This window comes from Carica papaya, chromosome 5, assembly GCF_054855325.1.
Source record: "Carica papaya isolate Zhongbai chromosome 5, ASM5485532v1, whole genome shotgun sequence".
Lineage (NCBI taxonomy): Eukaryota > Viridiplantae > Streptophyta > Magnoliopsida > Brassicales > Caricaceae > Carica > Carica papaya.
In genome coordinates, this window is record NC_142313.1 from 15,043,484 (window position 1) to 15,051,252 (window position 7,769).

General features: G+C 32.4%; 1 non-coding gene across 1 annotated transcript; it reads right to left on the reverse strand.

Moving 5' to 3' along the window:
* Nucleotides 1-1,023: 1,023 nt before the first annotated feature.
* Nucleotides 1,024-1,130, reverse strand: LOC148253776 (small nucleolar RNA R71). Its single transcript, XR_015820842.1, has one exon. It is a non-coding gene; the product is annotated as a small nucleolar RNA R71 (small nucleolar RNA).
* Nucleotides 1,131-7,769: the final 6,639 nt, after the last annotated feature.

The window sequence follows — 7,769 nt, forward strand, 5'->3', positions numbered from 1 at the left end:
AAAATACGTCACAATATTACCTCGATAAGTAGATTTGATTCATAACTCAACGAGGCGGTTGGAGAACCTCTCCACAGAGCACTTAAAAAGCTTACAAATAAGTTTGAAGTTTTATTGATTTTAAATTAATGTGTTTACAACTACAGGAATAAAACCTTTATATAAGAATAAATTTTACTAATACAATTAGAAATTGGAAACTAAATTTTAGGAGAATTCTAAATACATTCTTATCTAAGATTCTAATAAAAAAAATTAAATTAAAGACTCATAATTACACTTGAAGTAGAACTCTTCTCTCTTTTCTAGTTTACTTGCATTTTTAGTTTTTATTTTCTTTTTATTTTAGTTCATTTTAATTAATTTTTTTTTGTTTTTATTTATTATTTTTAATTTAAGTGTAATTTTTTATTTTATTTTGTTTATTTATTTATTTTTTATTTTTTGTGAGAAGATTACACCATTTCTTTTTATGTTTTCAATTAGTATATGAGTAGATCGAACAATAGAATTGCTTCCTATAAATTCAGAGGTTGAAAAGACTTGTAAACAACTGAATCGAGAAAGAACAAACTTGTGAAAAATAGAAAGACAAATAAGAGATGAGAAGACTAAACACGAAGAAATTGGATGGGGATGTTTTAAACAAGAATAACGGAAGAGCACTAAGGGACTTTGCTACTCTTGCACTTATAAGAGCTTCATCAAGCATTGTTCAACTGAGTGTTAATGCGAACAACTTTGAAATCAAACCTGCCATCGTTCAGATAATCTAAACCTCAATTCACTTTGATGGTTTTTCAAATGACCCTAATACACACCTCTCTAATTTTTTTAAAAAATTGTGATACTTTTAAACAAAATAGTGTTTCTAGTGATGCAATCAGACTTAGGCTCTTTCTGTTTTCTTTAAAAGTTAAAGCTAAAAATTGGTTGCCTTCTCTTCTTGCAGGTATAATCACTATATGGGAAGACCTCGCTAAAAAAATTTTGGCTAAGCTTTTTCCACTAGTCAAGACGGTAAGGATGAGAAATAACATCACCAGTTTCTATCAAATAGGTAGAGAGACCTTGTATTAGGCATGAGAGCGATTCAAGGAGTTGATTAGAATATATCCTCATCATGGGTTACCTAAGTGGTTGTTGGTTCAAACCCTTTACAATGGACTGAGCCAACAAAACAAGATCACAATCGATGAGTTATTAGAGGAGCTTTGACTGGGAAGTCCACAAATGACGCTTATAAGCTCTTAGAAAAGATGACCATGAATAACTATCAATGGCCAATGGAAAGACGTCAACAAAAAATAAATGCTGGATTATATGAGATTGATGCTTTAACTGCTTATAATGCAAAAATTGATCTTTATTTCTGAAAAGTGATTAAAAGAGTGTTAATGTTGTTAATTCCCATGTGCATGGTGCATTTGAAGATCATTTTTAAGCACATAAGGCATAACAAGTGAGTTTTGTAGCTAGACAGGGCAGGCCACCATACAATTCATACTCCAACACATACAATCTTGGGATGAGAAATTATCTAAACTTTTTATGAAACAATCAGCAAAATGTGGTCGAGCCTCTCCAGGATTTCAACCTCAAGAAAAGAAGCTCTCACTTGAAGATATGATCGCAATTATTCATAAGAACATAATAGAGTTTGCAACAAAGACTAAAGCCACCATTCAAAATCAAGAATTGATGCTGCAAAACCAACAAGCATCGATCAAGAACTTGGAAATCTAAATGGGACAATTGGCAAACATGATCAATGAAAGAGTGCAAGTTACCTTGCCAAATAACACCAAGATGAATCCAAAAGAACATACTATGACAATCACCTTGAGAACTAGAAAGCAGTTGGCAGATACAAGAATGGGTGAAGGACCTAAAGAGAAAAATGTTGAAAGTGGAGCAAGAAGAAGAGAATAAACAAGTTGTGCTCAAGCCCTATGTGCCACCAGTTCCATTTCCACAGTGCCTAAAAAAACATAATGAAGATAAGAATTTTCTTAAATTTTTTGATATATTTAAAAAACTTCACATTAATATTTATTTTGCAAATGCTCTTACTTAAATACCAAAGTATACGAAGTTTCTTAAGAAGCTTCTAATAAAGAAGAGGAGTTTGGAATATCATGAGACTGTTACGCTCACTAAGGAGTGCAGTGCCATCATTAGAATAAGCTACCGCCTAAAGTGAAAGATCCAGAGAGTTTTACTATACCATGCAATATTAGCAATTCTTATATTAAAAATGCTCTTTCTGATCTTGGTGCTAGTATTAATTTAATGCCTTATTATGTATTAAAAAGGTAGGAATTTGCGAGATGAAGGTCACAACAATGTCATTGCAACTGGTAGATAGTTTGATGAGATACTTTTTGGGAATAGTAGAGAATGTGCTGGTAAAGGTGGAGAACTTCATATTCCTTGTCGACTCCGTAGTTCTAGACATGGAAGTTGATAAAAAAGTTCCACTCATACTTGGGAGACCCTTCTTCGTAATAGACATAATATTAATCATATGCAGAATGATAAGTTAACATTATGAGTTGGGGACAAACAAGTAACTTTTAATATTTTTCGCACCTTCAAATTTTTTTTGGACACTGATGAATGCTTTAATACTGATATAATTAATGAGTATGTGTCTAAAAGCCTCACCAAGATAGAAAACAAAATTGATGTCAAGATAATAGCTAAATCAGATGAAGAGAATGATCAAGATGAGGATGTGGCAAGACAACAGGAATTGAAAAAATGTATGCATATTTGGAACAGGATTTTGAGACGTCGAGATCCGACTTGAGTCATATGCTACAAAGTCGAACTAATGATTATAAACAAAACACTAGTTGGGAGGCAACCCAATATGGATGGTATCAGAAAAATAAGTATAATTTTTTTTTATATAGAATTCTAGATTTTTTACTCCTTCATTTTTATTTTATTTATTTATTTATATTTTCTTTTTTGCACCTCTACCTCTTACCTTATAATTATTTCACTAACACTTATGGATTCTTAATTGAGGTCTAGCTAATATATGATTCAATGTTGATTATATTTGCTTTGGATTAGAACAGCTTTCAGGGCAAAATCTAGTGATTACTTTTGGAGCATGTTAAATGAGCACCATGCAAGGGGAGTATTTCATTTCTTCACAGCTTTATTTTTATTTTTCTGAGCATAATGTATTAATAAATAGTTAGGACATTGTTCATAGTAAGTTTGGGGGTATTGGGTATTTAGAGTTTAAAATGCCATTTTTTAAGTTTATATTTTCTCTTTTATACAATAAAGGGCTAACTTTTCACTATAAGTAATCAATAAAGTATGGTGGAATTGAGATTTTATCCTGATTAAGATTGTGGTTACTTTGAAAAGAAAATAAGATATGCTTACAAATAATAATTAGAATAATTAACGATTATTTCTCTTAATTTAATCAGTATAAGGACAATTGCATAGGAACTTAACTAGGGCATTGCTCGTGTGATATAGAAAAGATGAGTTTGATTTTTACCTTTTAAGTAGTCCTAAAATTTAAGTGAATAAAACAAAGCAGCTAGCATGTGATGGGTGAAATGAAGCGTAAAATGCACTCATTCGAATAATAATAATAATAATAATAATAAATACTTTAAGTGAAAGGGTGAGATAAAATATAAAACGCACTCGCTAGTAAAAATATGTTTGGAGTAAATTTGTGAGATAGAACGTAAAATGCACTCACAATAAAAGAAATTGTGATATATATATATATGGTAAATAGTGTTAAGTTCGCTACCTTGGTTGAAGTAGCAAAGAGTCAAGGTTAAAAAAAACATAATTTATGAATCAATGGTAAAGGCTTGGAGAGGGAACCTATGGGTTGAAATTATGTAAATTTTGTTGAAGAATATAAGAACTAATGGTCTATTTATATTTTGCAACACTTATTTTGAATTTTTAAATGATAACAACTACAAAAAATGAATAGGATTTCAAAACTATCAGGTTGAATAGATAAAACGTGGTGACAAAGTTTGCTTTTAAGTATTTCTGTTCACTTTTTTGCTTGAAGACATGCAAAAATTTCAGTTTGGGGGTATTTGATGTATTACATTTTTATAATATTTTTAATATCATTTTTACTTAAATTTGAAATGATTTTTGAATAATTCTGAGTTAAAAATTAATTTATGAGTTAATTTTTTATGTAGGTTGGATTATTGAAGAGAATATGAAAAAAAAATACTGAAAAAGAGAAGAAGAAAAGAGGAAGATGGCCAAAACTTAGATTTGGAGCACCCAGGGCCAAATCCATACAAACCTAACTTCTGTTCTCCAAAACGATGTCGTTTTGGGAGCTAAGAACCAGAACCCAGCAATAATCTAAACGACACCACTTTGAAAAAAAAAATGCAAAAGCATAAAAGAGGCTTGTACGCGTTTGAAGAAAGGGAGGAAAAGACCAAAAGAAAAAAAAAAGGAAAATAAGTGAATGGGTGAAGCCTAAATAGGAAACGTGCAATAATCTAAGCAGCAACCACCTACACATATGAGAGAGACTGCACATGCAAGAAGGGAGAGATTTAGAGAGAGAGATGGGAGCTAGAGAGAGAAAGTAGAAACGAGATCTACAAATATAGTAAGCGCAAACAGAGGTGAAGAGAAGCAGACACAATAGAGAGAGAGAGAGAGAGAGAAGCTGAGAAAAATTATCATGTAATTTATTTATTTTATTTTCAATCAACTTCTTTTTGGGTAAACATTTTTAGAATACTAAGATGAAATTCGAATGTTAGCATTTGAGATTTTTTAGATATTAATTTTTAATTAATTATATGAGTTATTTTTTCTCAAATATACTTTGTGTTGCTCAAACCACCTTGTCAAGTTAAATTTCTTTCGCAAGAGTAATTGATGTAGTCTGAAACAGAAGTGAATTTGTAATTTAATTTTTAACTTTCTCCTGATTGTAATTTAGTAGTATCGACTTAATTAGGTTATGAAAATTTGTAACACCCCCCTCACTATTGTGCTTAATTTGTATTTAGAAAATCCTAATTATTCGAGCCTTAAGGCCACACTGAACTCATTTATTTTATTCCGCAGTTTATTATCGTAATTCGTAAATTATGTCGATTTTTATTTATTTTGATTTTATTTATTTTATTTTATTTGATTATTTAATCGTTATTTTTTTAAAATAAACGATTTTCAGGAAAAAATGGAAAACAAGGGGGGAAAATCCCACGAGAAAAATCTTACAGGAATGGGTTACCCATGCGGGCACCCGTACACTATAGGTGTCAAATACAGAAACATATTACTAGTGCATGAAAAAAATTATATGTAGCAGATCAAATTAATGTAAATCTCTTACAAATATATGAGTTCCAATTACATATATATAACTGAGTCCAGAAGTTGCTACAAAATAAAATGTTAAAATATAAAAAGAGTGTCACTTCTATCATTATACTACTGGACTCATCAGAATGCAGGGACGATCATGCACTCAGAGTTTGTGAATCCACAAGATCCTCAAAGCTTTAATTGGTAGGTCAGCTAAAGGTTCCTCATTATCTTCCTCATCTGGGAGAGGGTTATGGAAAAAGTGAGTTCTATATACTCAGTAAGGAAAATAGTATTTAGATAATATCGTAAGGTTTCAAAAGATGAATACTTCAACATAAACATTTACCATTTGGTTATGTTGTATACCTATCTTACCTTATGAATATAATTTATTTATTAAAGAAAAAAATCATGTTATAGTCAACAATGAAAAATAAAACACACAACATACATAACAATAGAGAAAATCAAATAAATCATGAAATACTCAGATTTTTGTATCATGCTTTGCAAAATCGTTACGACTTCCATCTCTAAAGTTAGATACAGATTTCTGATTACTCATATGGAATGATCATATTAGATACTGATAACAGAAATTTGCTCATGCACATTTTCGGCTTGCTAAACCATGATACGCTCTATGACTACGATCGTATCAACCATAGTGATCCTATCAAATATTCTATGGTCACAATAATACTTAGCCAAAAGTGACTCCTAACAGATATTCACGTTACCACTCTCATCAGATGGTACACTGTCATTCACAGGGAGCGGTTCTCTTACGTCTTTCCATACTAGATAGGAGAGGGAGAAAATAGATACCTCAGATGGGGATAGGAGAATAGATATCCCTCAGAGATAAAAAGCTTAACGAGACACTTGATGCATTATACATGTCAATCCAGATACATAATTCAGACCATTAATACTTCATCCCACTTTTCTTTTCTTTTTTTTTGTTCTTTTATTTTCTAAATAACCTTACTGGTTTCATATTATTTTAATTACATGCAAATTATCAAGTGTCTATAACTCACATAGCATGCCTGAAATCAAGATCAATTCAACTTATTAAACCTAATAACATAGAGCATACAAAACAAGCAAAATGACATAATTATACATTTAATATTTTTTTATCTAAAAATACCCCTTAAGAAGTTTAAAGAAATATTAAATTTTTTACCAAAACCTTGATAATTCTTCTACGCCATTTTTCCTCTCATCCTCTAATTCTCTCTTTAGATTACTCTCTTTCTCTCTCTCTCTAACTCTTAAAAGGTGGAAGAATGGAAGTGATGAGAAAATGGGAGGAATGGCCCCTATTTATAGAAATGGATGTCGTTGGATTTGTGCCAAGTGGTGAAATCCGGTGAAGAGAGAGAGCAAAAAGATGTTTGGCACAAAATATGGAAGAAAAAGACCTCGTCCATGGGCAACAACACCACAAGCGGCGGTACGCCACCCAAGGTGGTGGCGACACACTACCTAAGGAAGTAGTGCCTCACCCGCCCAGTGCACACTACAAGTGTAACCTGCAGGTGTCGGGTTACCTTGTCGCGTGCTGGGGCTTGCCTACATGCAAGCACGATCTAGGCGTGCTAGGGCACCGTGCATAGTAAGTCTACGCACGGGCCTGCTGCGTAGACGGTGCACGCACAGCGTGCGGTGCTTACCTATACACACGCAATGTGACATGCGTAGATGGGTCCTTCTTATGCACGACAAGACGCGTGCGCAGGCCTATTTTTTGCGCCACATGCGATGGTATGTGCGCACTATACGCATGTCCGATGCTTGTCACGCACGCACAAGCGCCCACGCGGGCAGCTCATTCACGTGGGATGTTTCTCCCATGTTTTTTTTTTCCTAAAAATCATTTATTTTTAAAAAATAGAGATTAAATAATTAAATCAAAATAAAATTAAATAAAATCAAAATAAATAAAAATCGTCATTATTTACAAATTACGATAATAAATTGTGTAATAAAATAAATGAGTTCTGTGTGGCCTTAAGGCTCGAATAATTAGGATTTTTTAAATAAAAATTAAGCACAGTAGTGAGCAAGGTGTTACATCCCTCCATCTTAGAAAAATTTGATCCCTAAATTTGTCTCAAACATATCTGAAAATTTTTTCCTTATCTCACTTTCAAACTCCTATGTCGCCTCTTCTGATGTATGATGCTTCCACTGTACCTTCACCATGACAATCGTCTTATTGCGCAAGACCTTGTCGGTCCATCCAAAAATCTCCATAGAAAATTCCTTATATATCATATCGACTTGTATGAGTGTCTTATCATGATGAATGATATAAGAAGGGTGAGGGTGGTACCTTTTGAGTGTCAAGATGTGAAAAACATCATGTAAACCTGTAAACTCTCAGAGTAAAGTAAGGTGGTACACCATAG